Raw genomic sequence first — 24,345 nt, forward strand, 5'->3', positions numbered from 1 at the left:
CAGTGCTTCAGGGTGGATGGGGAGACAGAGTCCGGTCCTGCTGCTTTGCGGGGGTTCAGTTTTTTGAATATTTTATTAACGTCCCTCTCCAGGATAGAGAGGGGCGTCGCAGTGGTGTGGGGGGTGGAGGATGGGGCCTCTGGGGTGTGAAGTGGTGGAGAGGCTCCAGCCCCTGCTGGGGAGGGGGGGGTGCAGTTGGAGGGATGGAACTGGGGAATGTGAATGCAGTCCCGGAGGATGGTATCAGGACTGTCCCTTTGTTTGTCAAAGCGTGAGAAGAACTCGTTCAGGTTGTTGGCTAGGCGTCGGCCGTTGGTGGAGGGGGGGGCTCTGGGTTTGTAGTTTGTAATCTGTCTCAGTCCCTTCCAAACTGAGCTGGCATCGTTATCTGAGAACTGTTGGCGTAGTTTCTCAGAGTACAGTCGTTTAACTGCTCTCACCTCCTTGCTAAACATGTACTTTGCCTTTTTGAGCCTGTCTTTGTCGCCACTCCTGAACGCTTCCTCCTTCTGCAGCCTTCTGAGCTTAGAAGAGAACCAGGGTTTGTCATTGTTGTAACTAACCCTGGTTCGTGTTGGAATACAACTGTCCTCACAGAAGCTGATGTAAGATGTAACAGCCTCTGTGAGCTCATCCAGGCTGCTGGTAGAAGTCCTGAAAACATCCCAGTCCGTGCAGTCCAAACATGCCTGAAGATCCTCCATAGCTTTCCTGGTCCACTGCTTTGATGTCCTCACAACAGGTTTGCAGAGCTTTAATTTCTGCTTGTATGCAGGAATCAGGTGGACCATGAGGTGGTCTGAGTGTCCCAGTGCAGCTCGGGGGACGGCATGATAGGCTCTGCTCACTGTACTTTTCTGTTTCCTGTTTCAGTTAGTTGTATTCCGCTGTCTTGGAATAAAGTCCTGTTTTATCAACCTCTGGAGTCGAGCCTCATCCTGCCACATTGGTGACCCCTTTTTTGAACACGTTCGAGGAAACAGAAGACATCTCGTTCTCATCTCAGCAGCCTCCGCAGCCCGCAAGTTCCGCTGCGGCTTTGAGGCTTCCTGAGTTTTGGCAGGAGGACCCCGGCTCCTGGTTCGAGCATATCGAGGCGCTGTTCCATCTGCGGGGAATCACGGAAGATGATTCCCGGTATCATCTGGTCGTCGTCGCTTTGGGCCAACAGTCAACTCGGCGGGCCCTGCAGCTTCTTCGTGCGCCCCCCGCGACGAGACAAGTACGCCGCACTCAAACAGCTGCTGTTCCGGAGGTTCAGCCTTTCCGCCTCGGAGAGAGCGGACAGACTCCTCTCCCTGCCGGGCTTGGGTGACAGGTCGGCGATGGATCTGATGGACCAAATGCTTTTACTGCTGGGCCCGGACGATGGCAGATTCCTGTTTCTGCATCTTTTCCTGCGCCAACTGCCGCCGCCCACCCGCGCAGCGCTGGCGAACTCCAGCTGCCTCGCAACGGGCGACCACTGCAGTTTGGCTGAGGAAGCGGACCGAGTCCTGCTCGCTACCCGGAGTTTGGCCGTTCACCACGTCGCAACAACCGCCCAGCGATCGACGTCGGAGGACGCGGACCCAGAGGTGGTGGCTGCAGTGAAGACCCAGAGACGACGCGGGACAGATCTGTGTTTCTTCCATCAACGTTTCAGCGCCAAGGCGAGACGCTGCGTCCCTCCGTGTCAGTTCGAGCCGCCGGGAAACCGGCGCTCAGTAGCAGCGATCGGCGGTCAAGAGCTGCTGTTCATGGCAGACTCTGCATCAGGGAAACGTTTCCTGGTGGACTCCGGTTCCCAGCTGAGCCTCCTACCGCCAACCGCCACGGACCGGTCGACCGGAGGTAACGGGCCGCCGTTAAGCGCGGCCAACGGCTCCTCCATCACCACTTTCAGGACCCGGTCAGTGACTGTATGTTTCCACGCCGGTTTGAGAGTGACTTTGTCATCGCCATTGTTGCTGTTCCTATTATCGGTGCTGATTTTCTGTGTGCTGTTTGCTGGTGGACGTTGCAAACCGCAGATTGATCGATGCAGTGACTTTTATGACTTTCCTGTGTGAGACTGGGGGATCTGGACCGCTAGCACACGCTAGTTTTCTAGCAGCAGGTAACGTGTTCCAACGTCTGCTGGCAGATTTCCTGCGGCTGATTAAACCTGTCTTTTCCACCGCGACAACCAGGCACGGCGTCGAGCATTACATCACCACCACAGGGCCCCCGGTTTTTGCGCATGCTCGTCTTTTAGACACACAGAAGCTGGCCATTGATAAAGAGGAGTTTGCCTCTATGGAGCGTTTAGGCATAGTTAGACGCTCCAAGAGCCCCTGGGCCTCGCTGCTTCACATGGTGCCCAAGGCAGACGGTTCGTGGCGCCCCTGTGGGGATTTTCGCCGTCTTAACGTCACGGTGCACGACCGCTATCCAGTCCCACACATCCAGGATTTTTCCGCGCATTTAGCAGAGACAACCATCTTTTCAAAGGTGGATTTAGTACGCGGTTACCACCAGGTTCCCATGAGAGCAGAGGATGTGCCTAAGACCGCTGTAATTACCCCGTTTGGGCTTTTTGAATTTCTGCGCATGCCCTTTGGCCTGAAGGGGGCAGCACAGACCTTCCAGAGGCTGATGGACTCTGTGTTGCGAGACCTCACGTTCGTGTTCATTTACCTTGATAACATTTTGGTGGCCAGTTTCTCAACAGAAGAGCATTTGGCACACCTCAAACTAGTCTTCCAGAGGTTAGATGAACACGGCCTTATTGTCAACCCGGCTAAATACCAGTTCGGCCTGCCGGTTATTGATTTTTTAGGGCACCGGATTTCAGCTCAGGGTGCAGTTCCACTGCCGTCTAAGGTACAAGCGGTGGCAGAATCTCCCCTGCCCCGCCCGGCCTCGGTTAAGGTGCTGCAGGAGTATTTGGGAATTATTAATTTTTAGAAAGAAAGAAAGAAAGAAAGAAAGAAAGAAAGATTCCCTTAGAGGGGAAATTATTTTTCTCTGCATTTAACCCATTTTCTAGTTGAACTAGTAGTAGCAGCAGTGGTCTGCCATGCAATGGCACGGCGCCCGGGGAGCAGTAAGGGCCTTGCTCAGGGGCCCAAGGTGGTTGACTTTTGGTTGCAATCCAGGGGCTTGAACCCGGGTCCTCCAGACTCTAGCCCTCCTCTGTAACCACCAGGCTGCCACTCCCCCATATACTTATAACCGTTTCCTTCCCACCTCCTGCAGCCGCTTTATGGAGCCTTGCAAAAAAAGAAAGGCTGTGACCCAGTGGACTGGACACCTGACCGCATCAGTGCCTTTGAGGGTGCTAAGTCTGCCCTGGCCAATGCAGTACTTTTAGCTCACCCATCACCTTCGGCGCCCATTTCTTTGACAACCGACGCTTCGGATATAGCAGTAGGGGGAGTCGTAGAGCAACAGGTGGCAGGAGTTTGGTAACCTCTTGCATTTTTCAGCCGCAAACTACGTGACAGTGAGCGAAAGTATAGTGTCTTTGACCGTGAGTTGTTGGCGCTGTACCTCGCCACCGTCATTTTCGATTTTTCTTAGAAGGCCGTTCATTCACGGCATATGTAGACCATAATCCGTTGATATTTGCAATGTCTAAGGTGACAGAGCCGTGGTCCGCTCGCCAGCAGCGCCATCTAGCGTCCATCTCAGAGTTTACCACGGACATTCGGCATGTCGCAGGTAAAACAAACCTGGTGGCCAATTGCCTGTCACGCGCGCTTGTGTGCCCTGTAAACCTGGGAGTGGATTTTTCTGCTATGGCTGCTGACCAGGCCAATGACCAGGACATCGCGACTTTTAAGTCTGCTGGTACCGGTCTCAGACTGGAGAACTTGGCGGTGGAGGTCGGAGGTCCAGCCCTTCTCTGTGACATCTCCACTGGTCGGCCCCGTCCGGTGGTCCCAGTTTCCTGGCGCCGGCGGGTTTTTGATTCAGTACACTCCCTCTCACACCCTGGCATCCGGGCATCAGTGAAACTGGTTGGGGCCAAGTTCGTCTGGCCCGGCCTCCGCAGGGAGGTTAAAGAGTGGGCAGCTGCATGTGTAGCATGCCAGCGGGCTAAAGTCTACCAGCACACAAAGGCGCCCCTGGAACTGTTCCCGATTCCAGCCAGGCGGTTTGACCATGTCCACATCGACCTGGTGGGCCCTCTTCCTCCATCGCAGGGTTATACGCACCTCCTCACCATGGTGGACCGTACCACCAGGTGGCCCTAGGCGGTGCCCCTGTCCTCTACAGGGTCAAAAGATGTGGCGCGTGCTTTCCTGGGTGCCTGGGTCTCACGTTCGGTGTCCCGTCTGACATCACGTCTGACAGAGTTTATTTCAGAACTTTGGTCGTCGTTGGCAGAAGCTTTGGGAGTGCAGGTACACCGTACTACTGCATACCACCCTCAAGCTAATGGCCTTTGTGAACGTTTTCACAGGTCCCTCAAAGCAGCACTGCGTGCTGCGCTCTCGGATGGTAACTGGGGGGACTTATCGTGGGTCCTGCTCGGTTTGCGCACGGCCCCGAAAGAAGATTTGAATGTGTCGCCCGCAGAGCTCATGTTCGGTCAGCCGAACGTGTGCCAGGAGAATTTTTGCGTGAAAGTTCGGCTCCGCAAATTCACCCAGCAAGCGGTCCCTTCGCATCAAATAGTTTTTTGACCCCGGGGCCCATTCACCACTGTTTTCCGCGAACATTCATCCCATTGGAGCTCAAGTCGGCTCAGTTTGTCTTCGTGCGGCATGATGCTCATCGTTCTCCTCTACAGCCTCCATACGATGGTCCCTTTAGAGTCCTCGAGAAGGGCCCTAAGGTCTTTTTGCTAGACCTAGGTGGCCCCAAAGAGCACGTTGCACTAGATAGGCTTAAACCCGCACACACTGTAGCGGATGAAGCTGTGATCCCGGCCCAGGTCCCCCGTCGTGGACGCCCTCCTCTGAAACCTCCTGCCGTTGCTTCCAAGGCAGGACTTTCTAATTTATCACTGTTGCGTGTGGCCATGACTCTCTCTCTCTCTCAACACACACACCATTCTCAATCAGCTAATTAATCTTGTCTCCTCCCATCTCAGAGTACCACACCTGGACTGGCACACCTGAACTGATTCCCATCAGCCTATACAACTCCTCTCTGCTCAGAGTGCCAGGAGACACAGACCAAGCAACACCAAACTGGATGCTCTTTTGTTAGCTTTTGTTTAATTTGATCTTTAGTTTAGTTTGGGCCTGGAGATGGCCGGTAGTCTTTATTTTAGGTCGTTTGCTCATTTGTTTGTAGTTAGTTGGGTTTTGAGTTAGGGAGAGGGGTCCAGCTTCGACGTCCCTTTAAAGGGGTGGGCTGTGCCCCCCCCATCCTCCTTAGTTCAGCTGGCGTCTCCAGGTCCCCTTTTTTCCTTAGTGAGTATTATGATTTCTGCTCAGTGCATTTATTTTCGGAGGTTGCTTAAATAAAAGCTGTTAAACTTGTGCTCTTTTGTTGGTGTCCTTCCTGATGTTGTGGTTTCCATTTCGAGCCATATTTCAATGCTATTTATGTGGAGACCGCAACAACCACCTAAGACTTTTGTTTTTTCCCCGCAGCGTCCTGCTCACAGTGATGCTCCTGTTGTGGTACAGGAAGGATGGCGCAGCCGTTATGGTCGGCTGATTAAGCCACCAGTGAGGGATTGATGGGCCCTTCCAGGACAACCTTCTGGGTGTTCTGGGGGGGGCTGTGTGGCGGACACAATTATGGACCTCGCACACATCAGGACTAGAGGGAAGGGGGTGTGGTCACAAGTGTTTATTGGTTGCTTAGCAACGCGTGTTTGTTTCAGTTAGTTGTATTCCGCTGTCTTGGAATAAAGTCCTGTTTTATCAACCTCTGGAGTCGAGCCTCATCCTGCCACAAGATATATTTGAAACAAATATATATTTATACTTGGTATCTAAAAACTGTACATGTTTCCTCGTGTGTACAAGGTATTTAAAAATTATCTTCACTCAAATTTCAGACAAATATTTACATCATATGCCAACGACCAAAGTTCACATACAATAAACTTTGGAATGGCAGTGTTTATCTACAGTATATCTTACACGTCACAATGGCAGTGTTAATATATATCTCACACGACACACCAGCTACAAATATATTATCCCTTCAGACGTTACTGGGCTGCGCATTTTACCAGATAAGATAAGAGAAGATTGTCCTTTATTTCTCCCTCAATGTGGAAATTCACTTTGTGCAGCAGAAGTATACTTACACATGCAGGGAAAGGGTTAAAAAAAGTAAAAATTAAAGCTGCAAGCAGCGATGAACGGGCCCTCGCACCCTTGTGCACATTCAGGCGTGCTGCAGTGGAAGCTTGTATGACTTAGACTTATGACTTAAATGTCTTCAGGCCTGGACATTTAGCGGATGACAACACCCACGACTCTCTATATCAAACCATTCAAAAGTTATGGCAGAAAGAAGGGACTATTTAATATCGACCAATCAGAAGAAGAGGCAGGGCTAATTTGCACCAATTATGGTCAAGGACTCAAAACCGAGTCAGATGACACCACCCACAACTCTCTATGTGAAACCATTCAAAAGTTATGGCAGAAAGTAGGAACTATCAAATATGGACCAATCAGATGAAGGGGGGGCGCGCTTTTTGGCATCTAGCGTCGCCACTGTAACACTTTCGACTGAGAAAAGTAATGCGCGTTGTCGCAAGATGGAGATGCACATTTTGATGTATAACACACCTGGGTGCACGTTGCGGTTCGGGCCGTATTAACTGCCGAAGGAATGGCATAAATTGCACCAAAATTCCGCGATTAATTCAAAATGTTCAAAATGGCCGACTTCCTGTTCGGTTTCGGTCATGGCGCCAAGAGACTTTTCTTTAAGTTGCGACATGATACAGGTGCGTAGCGATTTTCGTGCATGTATGTCAAACCGTATTGTGGGGCCTCAAGCACAAAGTTTTCTAGGGGGCGCTGTGCAATGCAAACCATGAAATATCAAATGTATCACCAGGCCTGGCTTGCGTGAAAATTTGGTGACTTTTGGGGCACGTTTAGGGGGGCAAAAAGGCCAAAAAGACCATCAAAAGAATTCCTACATATACGATAGGGCCTTCGCACTGTAAGTGCTCGGGCCCTAATAATAAGAAAAGGGAAACCTTTTCTGTATACTAATATATCACCTTAATTTCTCAGGTTTTTCCGGCCGTGTTTTATTTTTTGGGGACTTTTTTTTCCACATCAGAGCGGGGTCATACTGTTCACCCACTGGTGCGCAGTGGGACTTTTGCGACTTTAGCTAGTTAGCAAAATGCTAGCAACATTGCCCTTTGGGCCATTCTGGACGATTGCAATGTGGTCATGCCATTACTTGGCATGCCCATAATAACAATTCCTACAGATACAATAGGGCCTTCGCACTGTCAGTGCTCGGGCCCTAATAATAATAATAATAGAGTTTAAATTTTAAAGGAGGTGTTTTATTTACCATCCTATGAAGGGTTGAGGGATACTGTGAATTAAGTTCATGTTTATTTGTTTATTTATAGAATCCCCATTAGCTGATGTTGCGACATCAGCTATTCTTCCTGGGGTCCCCAATGCAATTTTAAATGTGTGTTTTTATTTTAGTACAGAGTATTTGAGTTTCTGATTTTATGCTAAGGCTAAAGTTACTGGTTATTTTATTTGGCTCAGGTCTGCTAGGAATCTGGATCAATTGTGAAATCACACAGCTTGTACAGGAATCCATTAACTTTACTTCATTTTTTTGTATAATTGTTTTTTAGGAGTTAAAACTATCCGTTCCCCTCACTCATTTAAATATTCACTAATTCAAGCCATATTGCCAAGTCTTTATTTTAGAGTGCATTTATATTATTTCAGTCAGATATTGCACCCGTTTTCAGCTAAATAGTGTACCTCAGATAAGAGATAAATAAGAGACAAAAGCCAAGTGACCTGCAGCTGTTCTTCCACCAGATGTCAATATTGCTCTGTTTTTCAGCCCCGTTCTTCTTCCCTCCAGTAAATCTGAGTGTCTTTGTGCTTCTCCGTCATCTCCATGTATTCCCTTGTCCCTTACCCTCATTGTGATACTGCATTCCTTCTCTGTGCCGCCTTTACATTCATCTAATATTTGTTTGTTTCCATCACTCCCTTATATCTCCCAGTCTAACGGTTATAGCCTACTGTTTCATCCCCTCCGTCTGTTTGCCCCTACTCACATCGGCAGCTCCACCATCTTTGTGACTGAGCATTATTTTCTGAACTTCGACCTCCCACTTCATCGTTTCTTGCTGTGTTCGGTAAGATTTGGGAGTCTGATGATTTTTGTTTTTATAATTATTGAAGGGAGATTATCTTCCTTTAAGTGTCTCAACCATAAGACTGTAGCTCATAGGAGAATGACCTCAATTACTGAAAGTTGGGATACGATCCATATCCATATATATCCTATATAGTTTTTCACTAAGTATTAGAAATGAGGCAATGTACCATCATAAGCAGGGTTGCACACAAGCGAGGGGGCCAGTCTACTGGACGTTTTAGATGTTTCCCTGCCTCAACACAACCCTGATAGACAAGGCTGTGTCACCAACAGAGCTGTGTAAACCTTGATGACGTGTGCTGCTGGGAGAGGTGGTATTGTCCCATTCTTATCTGATTTCAGTTTATGATGTGCTAAATGTTTCCCAGTTGTTAAAGGTCTTGAGTTTTTGTACATGAATCCATGCTTTTATAATGTGTACATTTCAGCATTATCTTGCTGAAAGATGCAAGGCATTCCCCGAAAAAGATGTTATCTAGAGGTAGCATATGATGCTCTTGAATCTTAGATACCTTTTCAACACTGACGTCTCCTTTACAGATGTGCGAGCTGCACATTCCTTAATAATTTCACATTTTAATTTACCTTGCCTTAATCTATTTTGAATGAGCTTCAGCCAGAGAAAAACCTTGGCCTTTCAAGATCAGTAAAAAAAATCATGAAAAAGGGATTCTTGTTCGCAAGGTAGATCCTTAACGTGCATGTGTGGGTGGCACGGCCAGCAGTGTGTTCTCAGACATTGATTTCTGTAAGTGGTCCTGAACCCACGCAATGATTTCCAATACAGAATCATGGTGGTTTCCAATGCTGCCACACTTCAGGGCGTGAAGACCACGAACATGCGAGAGGGTAGTCATGGTGGGGTGAAGTCGGTTCCTCACCAACGAGAGCGCTGCAGATCAATCCCAAGCCTCAGCCACTCATAACGCCGGTCATTGAGGTCCTTAAAAGGGGAGCTTGTGTCAGAAATGGAATACAAGATAAAAGAGAGAATAAAAGCATTTGCTGAATCAATGTGTAGGGCATGATGATCTACTGTAGTGGCCTCTACAACGAGAAGATCTACAGTGAGGAATATTACTAGATACTTATGGCGCTTGTACACTAGTACCTACTCAGCTAGACTCGACTCGACTTGCCTTGCCCTCGTTTCTTTTCAATACCTAGATCAGAAGTAGGAGGGTTGGAGCGAAGCTGCTGTGACGCATTTGATTGTGTGATCTAAACGAAGAAGACAACAAAACTAAAGATTCAGAAGATGGAGTAGATGATAGATGTACTGCTAGGTCTGTGGCTTGTGTTCGATACCAAGTTAAAAAATTAAAGAAGCTTCAAGCGGCAACGCTTTTTAAAATAACTGCTCGTCTCGGCGCTGCTGAAAAGTCAGCTGGGAGCCGCGGGCAGCTATGAAGTGACAGAGCTCCTGGTGGATCTGGTCGTTCCTTATCGCCCGTCTAGATCCCTTTTTAATTCTCCTCAGCCACCAGGTTTATGAACATCTGCACCTCAGAGTTGGATCATGGAACAGACTTTTCCGCTGCCATTGCTGGTTGAATAAAATGAACAAGAATCCGTCAGAGTTTCTCTTTCGCCGATTTCCACCTCCTGACTCAGACGTCTGACGGCCCCCCGACCAATCGGTGTCCTGTAGTGTGATGATGTCAGATACAGTCTGACTCAGCCGCTTAGAACCTTGGCAGAATAGCTACAGAAAAAGTATCTACTCAGCACGTTAGACCCCTAGTGGTAAAGCGCAAAACCAAGGCGAGGCGAGTCGAGTCGGGCTGAGTAGGTACTAGTGGAAAAGCTCCATTATTTAACAATTTGTTGACAGTTTCCCCCGGCCCTCGGTCCTGTTTTACTCCAGACAGACTCCGGCCGTTAGGACTCTCACTGATGATAGGACCCTTCATTAGTTCCTCATAGCTATAAACATACCGATACTCGCTCCAAAATGCAGAGATGAAGACTCTGCTGGGGAATGGAACAAGGAGGGCTGCAGAGAAATAAAGATAAGAGGTGAGTCTTAAGGGTATGTATCTTTACTCCAAAAATGGTACGTCAAAGTACTGTACTGGGAGGGGAGGCTTTTCCTAATGACGCTGGGTTAGCAATCTTACAGAGAAGTTGGCGGTGTTGGTGCAGAGCAGCGACAAGACCTGTGAGTAAGTCGATGCTGATGCTCTGAGTTACTTCAACTAAGAGAGATCCAAATGATCACAATCCAGGGACAATGGAAATCTGCAAGGAAGCAGAAAAACTGGCGTTGAGTGGCGAGCAGACCCAGACTTCCACGCAGGAGGTCATCAGTACAGCAACCGGTGCGTCAGATGAGTCTGTGGAAGGTTTGGAATTGAATTGTACTTTAATTGGACCTCATTAAGCTGCTGCTTCAGAAAAGCATCATAACCTGCTGGAGAGGAGTCACATGTGATGCAACTCCTAGTGAATCAACTTCACCATTCGGTGAATGGTCTGCTGAAACCTATCCCAGCTGTCTTTGGGTAAATTGTGGACGTACACCGGGGTCAGGTCACCAGTCCACTCTGGCTGTCCACTTCTTTACATTAGCCTTGAAAAACCAAATGGTTGGCTCTTACATCATTTCAGCATTCCTGTCTGTGCTGCAAGCATCTCTTTGTTCTCTCATTTTATCTATGCTATGGTTTACAGCATCTAAGTCTAAGCAGTACTTGTGATTATCAAATGGATGTTGCTTTACATTGATTGTGTGGTTTGATTCTGTATTGTCCTGTCACATATGTTAACTGTACACGCACTGATGCTTTTACACAAACGTAGTTCCTAACGGATAAATAAAGTTATTTGGTTTGACATCAGTCTTAGATAACTAATTATGTTGAGCTGGCAAGCATCCAACATCTAGTCAATGTTCCCTTACTATAATTAGATGTCAAGCCGACTTAAACTTTTTAGCGTAAATCAAATTTTCAAGTCTATATCCTAATCCAGTTATAATCAAATATGAGTATACAACGTTGTTCCAACCTCACACTAACTTCATGTGTCTGCTATTGCTGACAACGGTGAACAAATCAGAGAACAGGACGTAGTACGACACCACTTTTTATTGGTGGATTAGTGGAAGATGAATAATTTGAAATGTGAGAGTACTTTTCTGACTTAGTTACAATGGAACGATATTCTGAGTTATTGTGAACAAGTTGAATAAAGTTTGACTTACCTGCGCGTTTCATTTCGGTTTACATAGTTTTATCATGCGCTTTATAACCCGGTGCACCTTATTTATGAAAATAGACCCGCTCCTTGATATTGCACCTTATAATGCTGTGCTTAATGGTCCGCAAAATACAGTTACTTTTGTTTATTTCTTTTTAATTTTCTTTTTTTTTTCTGAGACTGTAGGTGGCGCTGTACTGGTGCAAAGCAGCATTCGGAGTCAGTGTTGATGGCTTTTCTCTTTTTTTTTTATTATGCAGAATCACACGAGCATTACAGCAGCGTAACATAAGCATACCAACATTATATCTCTACTGCGATCCATTTTTCTTTCTTTTTCTTTTTCTTGCAAACAGAAAAAAGAACAAAAACATAAACATGGGGTGTTTTCATTAAGATAAAGAGAAAAAAAAAACACTTTATATAAAGACAAATGGGTAAATTAAATACATCTCAAACAAAAGCGGTAGGTTGCAGGGAGATATAACTTTTCCAATGTTCCCAGATTGCTTCAAATTTGGATTGTTGCAGCCTCATAGAGAACGTAATCCTCTCAATAACAAAGATATCGTAAATGATGTCGTACCAATCATCTAATGAAGGAGCGTCTGGCTTAAGCCACTTCTTGGTAATAGCTTTTCTCTCAGCTACACTAAGCAAACCAAACAGGTATCTTGATTTCACGACCATAGATACAGAGTGCCTAAACCCAAAAAGAAGTTTGTCCCAGTTAATCTGACCCAAAAATCATCACTAACTCTGAATGGATTTTATGCCAGAAAGTATTTAGTTTTGGACAGGCCCAAAACAAGTGTTAGTGGTTGGCCTCCTGGGAGCCACATAACCTCCATCATTATTATTTAAACCAGGGGTTCTTAACCTTTCTGACCTCGGGGCCCAATTTTTTCAGTACAGAGTGGCCCGGGGCCCGTTAAATATTAACACTGTATAGCAGGGGTATTCAACTTTAAGAGGTCCATTTAGAGAAAATGTACTCAAGTGAAGGTCCAGAACATCATAATAAATATATATATATATTTTATATATATATATATATATATATATATATATATATATATATATATATATATATTCAAGTAGCCTCATAGTTGTATCAACATCTGCATCTGACTGTACATATTTGCCCATTAACATGTGTAACTTCAATTACACATATTTCTTTCTCTTAAAAATAAAATAGATTTTATTTTATTTTTCAAATGCTATCTTATTTTATTTCTTTACCAGCAGTTTGAATTTCCCCTTTTCTTTGTTAATTGTCTCAACACATTTGTATAATAAATTAATATAAACACATCTTAACAATTGAACAGTTTTGCAGTTTTTCTTTCTTCCCCTTAATCTTATGCCCCCACTTTCTGTCGTTCAGTGAGAGAACTGAGCTCTAATTTCTCCTGCCAGAACTTTAAATCTGGGCTGGATGGTGTCAGGTTCTCATGAGAAGGTGCTCATTGATGAGCCTGGAACGATATTTAGTTTTAATTATGTTCATTGTGGAGAAAGCTGCTTCACAGCTGTATGTGGACCCAAACATGTTTAAGATGGTCAGCTTATTTTCTGTGACTTCAGTTCAGACTTGAGTGGATATGTTTGATGAAAAACTTTGTGTTTTGTTTCAGTGGCGTTTCACTTTCGCACTTTGAACGCCACGGTCTCTGAACGTATGAGACACTGGTTTTGTCCCAGTGTGAAGACTGAACACGGATGAATCTGTCCATTCTGGGTTGAACTTTCCTTTCCACCTGTTACGTTTCTCATCTCTGTAAGAGTCAAGCTAATTACTTACTAAGTAACTTACTAAGTTTTATTTACATTAATAAGTTGTCAGGACTGCGCGTGTCGGGTTTCATCCGAGCCTGAGCGGGCAGAGCCAGCACCGCAGCTCTCTGGCTGCTGCAGCCGAGTCAATTTCCGATGCTTTTGCGAGCCCGAACAGCAGTCCAGTCCAGCAGACACGTCAGCCCACGCATCTACCATCCTTCAGCAGTAACGACGGAGCCCGCCGCCCGAGCGGCACCGACCTCCGCGGCCGCGGGGACGCGTCAGGATAAATGATCACGCCGCGCTCGCTCGCTCTGGGCGCAGACCCAAGTAATCGATCCCTGATCCTGGCGGATCTAAACGTACTCTGTGCAAAATGAAGGATTTTCTCTATAAATACACACCATTTCTCTTACTATTACACGTACAGCTAGATGAGTGTCTTCTTCTCCTCATTTGGTTGGGAGTTGCTATGCAGTCCCGCGGCCCACACGTACAAAACTGATTTTTTTTCGCGGCCCACTAGATGGCGCTCGCGGCCCAAGTGTGGGCCGCGGCCCTATGGTTAAGAATCACTGATTTAAACCATGTAGTCTTTTCAACGTCTGGAAGCTCTTTAGTGTTGCCTGGTTGAAAAATGTGCAGTATGAGGACAGACAATATGAGGATAGACCCTGTTTAGCCCATCTCTTATAGGTGCCGTCCATTTGATTTGGAGCAAAATCAACATCATAACAACACCATTTCAAGATTTTTACCTGCTTGAGCAAGTAATTCCTAGCTATAACAGTTAACCATGTTTTCAGAGACAAGTTAATCCATCTATTACCCACTACCATCAGGCTTTTAATTAGACCTTTGTTTCCCAACCTTGCTTGGATTGGCACCACCCCTGATACAGTTTCCTCAGTTTCTTTCCATCTTGCCTTGTAATTCAAAGCACACCAACAGAACAAGATCCTTAACTGGGCTGAAATATAATAATCTTTAAGACAACTTTTACACATTTTCATGAGGTAAAACATGTTTATCTGAAGGATATTTTAAGTGAAGGGGTCTGGATTGGAACATGTTTTCGGATCCTGGTTTAAGCAGTTGCTACATGTATTTACCTCCCCACAGTTGCGGCTGGTTAAGGTCATTGGTTCTGCTGCCATAACATTCCCACTAACAGGCTGATGCATGCAAAGGTAACATTTAAAAACAAGCATAATGTTCACACTCATTTTGTCACTGGTTGACGATTATAGATTAAAGAGGGCCATTTACATTTCTGTTTCATTCGCGAAGGCAGAAGATGACAGGATGCTCTCCGTTCGCTCAGAGAGAGCTTTGTTGGCACACTTTAATCCTTTGTCTTCACTATCACGTGGATTTCAATTTGCACGTCTTAACACAGTTGGTGTGAATGTGGATACATTGCAGGAATTGATTTATCTTTAATTACTTTCTTGTGATGTTGGTCTACACATGGGAGTAATAAATGCTTCAACTGCTCTCCATCCTAAAATGAATCAATTTCCTCCTCTGATGTGAATTTTGCCGGCAGAGGAAAATCTTTCTCCCTCTGAGAATATGTTTTTCACTTCTAGAAGCTCACAATCTCTTAAGATCTGATCTAAAATTAAACCTGACGTGGTATTTATGCCAACCTAAATGTGAGCCTTTCAAGAATCAACTATGAGGTAGTAAGAAGTCTGTGCTTTGCTTAACAGTGGACTTCGCGGGAAAAATATTTTTTCAAGCCTATCCCAGGTTTCATCAGGCTGAAGGTCACGAGTGCATCACAGGTGGGAGAGACGATTAAACTAAAACATAGTTACCCTTTATATTCCCATTTGCAATTATTCAAATGACAAAGAAGTATGAATGTAATCCTGAATAGCTGGAGGCTACTGTTGCCCTTTCATCTGGTTCAGGATAACGAGTCAGACAGAGCTCATGGACGCCGTCACCTCAACAGCCCTGAACATCAAAGGGAATATTGCCATCATCAGTTGCAATAAATGCATTTAACACATACGCTACTAATTTGTGAAGTAAGGTTCAATTTTCTTGTTCAAAGGTTTGACTCAATAAAGACTCGTGGCGCTTTTCCACTAGAACCTACTCAGCTCGACTCGCCTCACTCCTACTCTGTTTGGCACTTTTCCACTAAGGGTCTAACTTGCCAAGTAGATACATTTTCTGTAACTACTCTGTCGAGGTTCTAAGCGGCTGAGTTGGCTGTATCTGACGTCATCACACTACAGTCCACCGATTGGTCGGGGGTTTGGATTCAGACGTCTGAGTCAGGATGTTGACGTCAGGTGAAGAGCGATTCTGACGGTGGCTTCTTCTTCTTCTTCTTCTTCTTCTATTCGACCAGCAATGGCAGCGCAGACGTCAGTTCCATGATCCAACTCTGAGGTGCAGATGTTCAAAAACCTGGTGGCTGACACCAGGTGTCAGCCACCAGGGGCGGGGCGATAAGGAACGAAAACCAGATCTGCTCGCGGCTACCAACGGACTTTTCAGCAGCGCCGAGACGAGCTAAAAAAATATCAAAAAGCCTCATCGCTTGAAGCTTCTCTCACTCTCTTTCTTTTTTTTAATTCTTTATTTAGGTATGGCAGTACATATCACAAAGTAAAAGCAGCAATACTCTTATCCGCCATCCAGTTTTTTCATTTTAAGTAAACATATTAAGAGATAAGAAAAGGAAAAAAAGAAAGAAAAAACAAAAACTACAAATAAGTATATATATAATCTGGGAGAGACAGGCTATAAACATAAAACCTCCATACAGAAAAGAAATAACATGATTCTCAGTTGGGTGGAGAATGAGATAATAATAAGGATAATGATATGATAGTATTAGTGTCTGTCTTCAGATCATTCAAGAATGTGAGGGGGAAGGAGTAGAAAAACAAAACCCGTTTTATCTATTCAATACCTCCACAAATTCTGGGCACAAAGGCTTCACATATACAACCCATTTCATCCACAATTTTACAGACAAATCTTTCTGGAGACGGAGGCAAAATGTAATCTTTTCCATCATATATATATATATATATATATATATATATATATATATGTATATATATATATATGTATATATATATATATATATGTATATATATATATATATATATATATATATATATATATATATATATATATATATATATATGTATATATATATATCATTAACTAAGTTTATCCACTCCTGGCCTCAGGGCCTCAGGCAACCAATGTCTCGTGAGCGCTTTTTTAGCGGCAGTTATCAAAATGCCGAATAGATATTCATCTGACCGTCCTATCAGGAAATCAGTCCTTCCCAAATAAAGTATAGAGATCTCTTAAGTCAGATCAGCATTAAATATACGTTTCCGTGTCCTGTGAATCTCTTTCCAAAAGGGTTGTATCTCTGGGCATTCCCAGAAAACATGCCAGTGGTTAGCTCCCTGAAGCCCCCACTGTCTCCAACAATTTAGTGTTACTCTCATCCATATATGCTTTTTGTTTTGGTGTGATAAAGAATCGTATCAGACATTTCCACCCAAACTCACACCATATGTAGGAACTTGTGCATTTCCATTGAAATTTACGTATTTCAAGCCAATCCTCATTTGTTATTGAAAAATATCCCTCCTCTCTCTCATTTTTTAACTTGATATTGAACACGCTCCCCAGACCCAGCAGCAAATATATCATCTCCTCCTAAAAGTGCTGCACTTTTAAAGTGCTACTCATGCAAGAGGTGCAGCAAACAGCATGATGTGATGCTGGATGGAGATAGAGGTGTCAAGCAGGGCCGGCCCAAGCCTCCATGGGGCCCTAAGCAAAATGTGATTTTGGGGCCCTTTATTACTGCCAATAATACTGATTATTGATCATTCACACATCCACTATAAACATATTTCATGCTCTTCCCTGTCATTACAAATACACTCAATAGATAAAAGGTCAGAGAGCTGCACAGTTGCAGCAGCGTTGTTTCCATCATCCTATTGTCAGCCTGGCAGGTTTTTACACATCTATGGTTTTTAATCTGAAATGGTAGTAAATTCAGCTACAAGAGCGGCCTGGGGTTGATTTACACTTTAAAGTGATATAGTACTAAGTGTGATATTGAATGTCGTCTACAGTACCTACTAAAAGAAACAAAATAATCAAACAGATAATTTATAAACCATTTACTTTAAAGGAGCTTGAGGCTGTTTTTTTTATTTGCAAAATGTGCTGCAATTCGGTCCCGATTTTCCCGCGCTGGGCTGCGGATGTGACGTCACATGACGCTGCATGCACGTTCTCCCCGTTCTCCTGTGCCGGCTTCACTGTTGGCTGCAGTACCCCCAACGGCCGTCGTGGTGAAGGGTGGCGCTAGAGAGTCTCATTTCTTAAAAGCAGCCGCAAGCTCCTTTAAACAAGTTATCTACTTTATTTTTGGTTTTAAATAAACTGCAACAGCAATGTGCAACAACAATTTGAAGTGGAACAACCATTAAACGCAACAAAAATATAAGATATAAGATGAACAGTACCTCGTCAATATGTGTATTGATGTAAAAATAATTTTATTTTGTTTTTTTTTTAACTCTTGGGGGCCCCCTAGTGGTCACAGGGCCCTAATCAGCCGCTTTGTTCGCTTATGCCTTGGTGTCAAGGCTGGAGTCTACGCCACTCCCATGACTCTGAGCCTTTTCAGCTGCAGGAACCGTCTCCCTCGTTCCGTGAGGTCTGCCAGGACTATCCATGATTTTAAATATCTGTTAAAAACTCATCTTTTACACTAGCTTTTAACTCCAACGAGCACGATCGGCAGGCCAGTCCTTGCATCGTCTCTCATCTTGCATTGTTTATTTTACTGTATTTTTATTCACCGTGCAGAACCTTGGTTGCACGATGGCATGTGAAAGCGCTTCATAAATAACGTTTTCATTGATTTGATTGATTTGATTGATTGATTGATTGATTGATTGATTGATTGATTGATTGATTGATTGATTGATTGATTGACTACACAAGTTTAAGAACACAAAAAAGAGCCCAAAGTTGTTGTCTGTAATGAGCAGAATTGTAAGATGAGCAACAAGTCCCGGATGCAGGTAAGACTGTCAGGGGTGAAGTTAATAGACATCAAACTGCTGAGGTTCCCTGGAAAATCCAGATGAAGAGGAGATGGATAAAAGTGGGGGTTCCAAAAAGGTAGAGTGTCCGAATTACAAACATCCATCCATTCCTGCATCGAGCGGGTCAAGAGTTGTTTGGCTCTTTGGATTCTTTTGACGACATGGAGGAATGTAAATGATAAAAACATTAGGCATGCAGGGAAACAGATTTTGAATGAGAGAGCAGAACCTCTTTATTGAACTTGCGTTCCATTATGTAATGGCTTACATCCTAGGGTCTACAAGGGGACATGATAATTACATCTATTAGCGCTGTTAAATCACACGCTGCCTTGTGCGTTGCATTGCTAACTAAGTTTTTGCTCAACTTCTTTGCACCACCAACAGCATACATAAATGTATGTGACTCAAGGCAATGCACAAAGGTAATTTAAGGGCACGACTCCGACGTGACTTATCAGTGGTATACAGCCCAGGACACAAAGAGGATTCATGTTATCGCTACCTGTTGCACATTGAGTTGGCAGGTAGAGCCAGAGATGTTTTACCAGCGTTGTTACAGAGCATGGGAGGATCGTATAGAAGGGAAGATGTTCAAAGCTCCATGGGAGCTTTAAGACGGGTCATGCCGTTTTTCACAAGAAATAAGAAAATGTAGTGTTGTATTTCATCTTATATTATTTTATCATCTTTTTTGCTTACTCTTCTGTTTTTGTACTTGAGCTGTGGTAATGCACACATTTTCCCCTGTGGGATCAATAAAGCCTTATCTTATCTCAAGAACAGATTAAGAGATCCTACACATAACTCTGTGTACAACATAACTTCGTACAAACCAAAGTCTGAGCTCCACAACACATTTGTGGAAGTATATATTATAAAAATATTGGAAAGAAATTTGAATATAATTCAGATTCAGATTACTTTATTAGCCATTTGTGTAAAACACATAGGAATTTGCTACGGTGGTAACAGAGTGTGCATTCAATATATTTTCACAAATTTTCAAAAAATAAAGTGCAGGCATATGCAGTAAGTGACTAGTGCAGTGTTTAAGTGACATCGGTGACCAGTGCCAGTGTCACTTAGGAGCGGGGGGGGGGCTGAGTCATTGATCGGCCTGGCGGGGGGGGGGGGCTGAGTCATTGATCGGCCTGTCGGCTGAGGGGAGAAAGCTGAGTCTGTGGCGGCTTTCACAGCCTTAGGTAGTCTCAGCCTCCTACCAGAGAGGAGGAGAGTGAAGAGGCCATGGCCAGGGTGAGAGGGATCGGCCATGATCTTCCTAGCCCTCCTCAATGCCCTGGAGTCGTACAGGAACTTCAGGGAGGTCCCTTGCAGCTGTAGCGGGGAACCAGGTGATGATGGAGTGCGTGAGAGTTGATTCAATGATGGCCGTGTAAAACTGGGCCATCATGGTCCTTGGCAGCCTGAACTTTCTCAGCTGACGGAGGAAGAACAGCCTTTTCTGGGCCTTTTTCAGGAGGGCCGTGGAGTTCAGTTCCCACTTCAAGTCTCCGGTGATGGTAATGCCCAGAAAGCGGAAAGAGTCCACAGAGTCCACCTGTGTGTCTCCCAGCACGATGGGAAGGGGAGGGTCTGCGTTCCTCCTGAAGTCCACCACCATCTCCACTGTCTTGCGGGTGTTAAGCTCCAGGTTGTTGTGGCAGCACCAACTCAGCGAGCGCTCCATCTCCCTCCTGTAGGCCGACTCGTCACACCTGGGGATGAGGCCCACCAGGGTGGTGTCATCCGTAGGACTGACCTAAGCCGTATTTAAGTATTTCTCTCTGTATAATACCTCAAGATGATGTTGGTTGTGAATTCCTCACTCGTGTTTGGATTCCACCAGTCAGATTCTGATAACATGGAGGAAACTGAACAGGACTGAGCACAGTACCTCGTTACCCTCAGGAGAGGTTGACTAACAAAGATCACTCCAATAAGAAGGGGGTTTTCTGTGTGGAGTTTTCATGTTCTTTGCAGTATTTCTGCAAAGCGACATACTGTATACTAAGATTCCTTATTTCTCAGTTGTAGAGTTAGGAGTTTTGTATGTAAATTGGATTCATTTCATTTGTATAGTACTAATTCACTACAGCAGTGGCACTTTACAAAGCAGACACAAGGTCAGTGCAGTCAAATTAAGTAGAATCCAACGTAGTCCGGCTCATTTATAATTCAGTCCCTCATTGCTAAAGATGCCGGTTCATTAGAAATAGCCGAGCTGAGGAACCCAACAGATTCTTCACTTTGGTGCAATCCCCCATCCTGAGCAATCACAGTGCAACAGTGGAGAGAGAAAAAGATAACAAAGCCAAGTACAAGTACAAAGAGATTAGTCCAGGAATATCAGGATTGTTTCGGGGGTTAAGGCTATTTTTCATGTTTTGTAATGCAGAAATGAACGTGTATCAACAACTGAGATGAAGATGTCAAGACGAAACCTTCATATTTGGGTTCATGCTGTCTCTGATGTCCATGCAAGCACTTTTGTTTTTATTTAAAAAAAAAAAACTCTTAGTAATGGTCTGCAGCATACGGAAGAGTATTAGGGCCAGGCAGGAGAAAAATAAAAATAATATTTTAGAGGAGGAAGATTTTTTTGTTCATTATGCACTTCGAGGAAAAAGTCAAAATTTCCTGAATAAAGTTAAAATGTTGAGAAAAAAGGCAAAATTTTGACTTTATTCTTGAAATTGTATTTCAACATTAATCTCGACCTTTCGACTTTTTTCTCGACATTTCGACTTTTTTCTCGAAGTGCACAGTAAAAAAAAAAATCTTCCCCTATCAAATATTTTTTCTCCTGCCTGGCCCTGATACTCTTCCGTAAAATATAACTTCACAAGATGCTCAATATTCCTCATTTTAACACAGGAAGAAGACTGCTCTTCCTGTTAGAGTTCTCATGAATTACAACTTTATTCTCATAATATTACGACTTTATACTCGTAATTTCCAAAAAAAATTTTTGTCTTAGTTTGGCCCTAATACTCCGTCGTAGCAGCAATATGAGAGAAAGAAAAACCACGTGCCAATCCATAAGAGCTGCAAAAATAAAACCCGATCATTGCCCCCGTTGCATGGAGAGGGCTTTCACTCCTCTGACAAAAGAAAAATGTAGGACGGTGGTCCAACATAGCTTCTGTTCCTACTTTCCTGCCCTCTGCAAAACTGTACAAATTAGTTCCCAGCGGATTTGAAGTTTTGATAATAAAGGAAATATTCTCACATCTTTAGGCCCAGGAGTCAGAAGGAAGAATCTCCGTCCTGGGGTGAATGGATGAGCAGAAAAGTGCATTTCACAGCAGGTTTTTCAATATAAGCAGTGAGATATTACTTTTTCTTCAGGAGGTGCACAGTAGTGGAGATAACTAGGCTGACTGATGCTTGTGTTGGCAGGTCAGCGTGTCTATTATCACACGCCCCATTTCAAGACCTAGAACTGCTTTAAGGTAAAAAAAAAACAACAAAATAACAAAGGGGGAAGATTGTTTTATTATTCAAATGCATACATTTAATTTGCAAGTTTAGCGCTACCGGAAACATGTGGGTGTTTTTATTTCTGAAGTGAAGTGAAATTGTTTGTATATAAACAGTGTGGTTGGTTTGATGAACTGGTGTTAGGTCTGAATAATTCATGTCTGAGTTCTTAGTCACACATTTTTCTGTAATTTAACAAACTCGGGATGCATTTTTGTTTCAAGCATTCACAATGAATATAAAGTCTGACTGGAAAATAATACGAGAATGACGAGAGATTGCTGCTCTGAGGTGGTTTGGCACCAAATGAGAAAAACCCAGATTTGCTCTTCCAAAATGAATCCATGGAGATTAACTCAGAAACCACAGCTGCATAACAACCATGGTATGAGACTCTTAACTGGGTCTGGTTCTCTGAGCTTTGCTATCTACACCATTCATCCATCTCTTAACTCTTCTGCAATAAAGTTGAAGTCTAGTATTCTGGAGGAAGGTTGCTTTTATTTAAGTTGACATAGTTTTCATTTTTTCTTTCCCCTGAAACACTCAAACATGGTCGGTCTTTTTTGTGCAGCGATATAAGAGCCGCGACACAGTCCGATGCTCCTCCTGCTGTTCTCTCAAGGAACACTGAGTTTTATGAAGCGGCAGATAAGGTGTCTGCAGTTTCCCTGCGCTGACCCAGTTGGACCAAGGGCTCATCTGGTAGGTGTTCACACCTGCTGAGGTGTGGTATAGCGCCACAGCAGCTGATTAAAACTGCAGTCACATAGGGATGTATCTGGTACAACTCATTTTTGTGCTACAAAACCAGACTAAGAAAGTGTGCAGGAAAAATGCAGTGGCTCATGAAACTGGCTTGCTTACAACAGTGGACGGGGTTTATACAAGTTCTCATTCAAACAGTTTAATGAGAAGTATTTGAACTGCTTCTGCTACTAATCTTCGTCTCTGCCTTTGGACCCAGGACAATTATGCAGCGGCTCTCACTCTCTGCTGTGTTGTTTTCTAGGCACATACTGTGCATTTGCAATCTGAAAAGTACTTGGGCCACACTAGCGAGCAGCACAAACAGTGCTGGTGGCCCTGTTGTGCTTTAGGGTTTATTTTATTCGGTTCTTCCAGTTATCCTGTTCTGGTGTTGGTTTTCTTGTGCTCTTTTGATCAATTTTCTTGTTTTATTTTGAAAGTCCTTCCCCTTCTCTGTAGCTCTCTCTCATGTGTCTGCAGTTGTGGAAAGCCATCAGTCAAATCTGAAGTACTATTCCTATTCAAACTCTGCATGTTGATAAGTCAGGTCCAAATCCCTGGATATGTTCTTTCACTGCCCATTTTATCAAGGCTACATCCAGAGGAGAGTTGTGTAGAGACAACCCAGAAAAGTAGAAGTGACAACGGCAGAGCATTAAGTAAAAAGAAAGTTACAACGTTGTTGAGTTGTGTAACTGTGACAGTCTGATCTGACATATTTTATTAACATTGTAATTCCTCATTGTGACAAAGAGGACTGAAATCATAGATGTGAAACATAAAAAGACGAAATAGTGATGGGTGCAGTGTGTGTAGTTTGGTGATTCAAAAATAATAAGGGTAGCTATTATCATCATCACCACCAACACATCACCATCCTCCTTGGTTGCCTCGGCAACCACCGGACAGCCCCACCTAGTGTTGTTTCTGTCAGCCTGTTTCAATTTTAGTTTTAGTCTAGTCTTTGGGTCAAGCTATCTTTTTAGTTTTTATCAGTTTTTCTGAGCATTTTAGTCTTATTTTAGTCAGAATTGTCCAGGACCATTTTAGTCTTGTTTGAGTCAAAGATTGTATTTAGCCAAACCCATTTTACAATTCAAACGAGGTTATCTTATTATTCTATTATTGTTACCTTATAGACTCAAGAATACATTCATTCCGGATACAGAAGACTCTAATTTGATTTTACAACATATTTATTTTTCCGCATTTCTCCCCGTCTTTTTCTTTTCCCACGACACATTGGGTTTTCTTTCCCACGTCTATGTAGGAAAGTGTATCCAAAGTTGGTCTCTTCTTCTTCTCCAGCCCCAGAGCAGATCCCCGCGTGGCCGGTCATCGGCCCCTTTCTCTATGTAACTTTGTTTTTAATTGACGTGAACCTAGATCTCTGCGTTAACGGCATCAGCCTCTAACTCTGCAGCTGCATCTTCTGGATCTGATTCCTGCTGCAGTGACTGGGATTGAGGACTAACGTCACCCAGCAGAACTAAACCAGAGGAAAATACTGAAAACATGGACATTAAGGATCTTTGTTAGAACATTTCGTCTCGTTTTGGTCAACGAAAATGAAGAGACATTTTAGCAGAGTTTTTATTTTGTAATCTACATTTTACTCTGGTTTTTATTCGTATACGATATTGCATTATATATTTAATTATCGTTATCGTCACATGGTCAGCATTTTCGCCCC

The sequence above is a fragment of the Cololabis saira genome, chromosome 4 (assembly GCF_033807715.1).
Source record: "Cololabis saira isolate AMF1-May2022 chromosome 4, fColSai1.1, whole genome shotgun sequence".
NCBI classification, from domain to species: domain Eukaryota; kingdom Metazoa; phylum Chordata; class Actinopteri; order Beloniformes; family Belonidae; genus Cololabis; species Cololabis saira.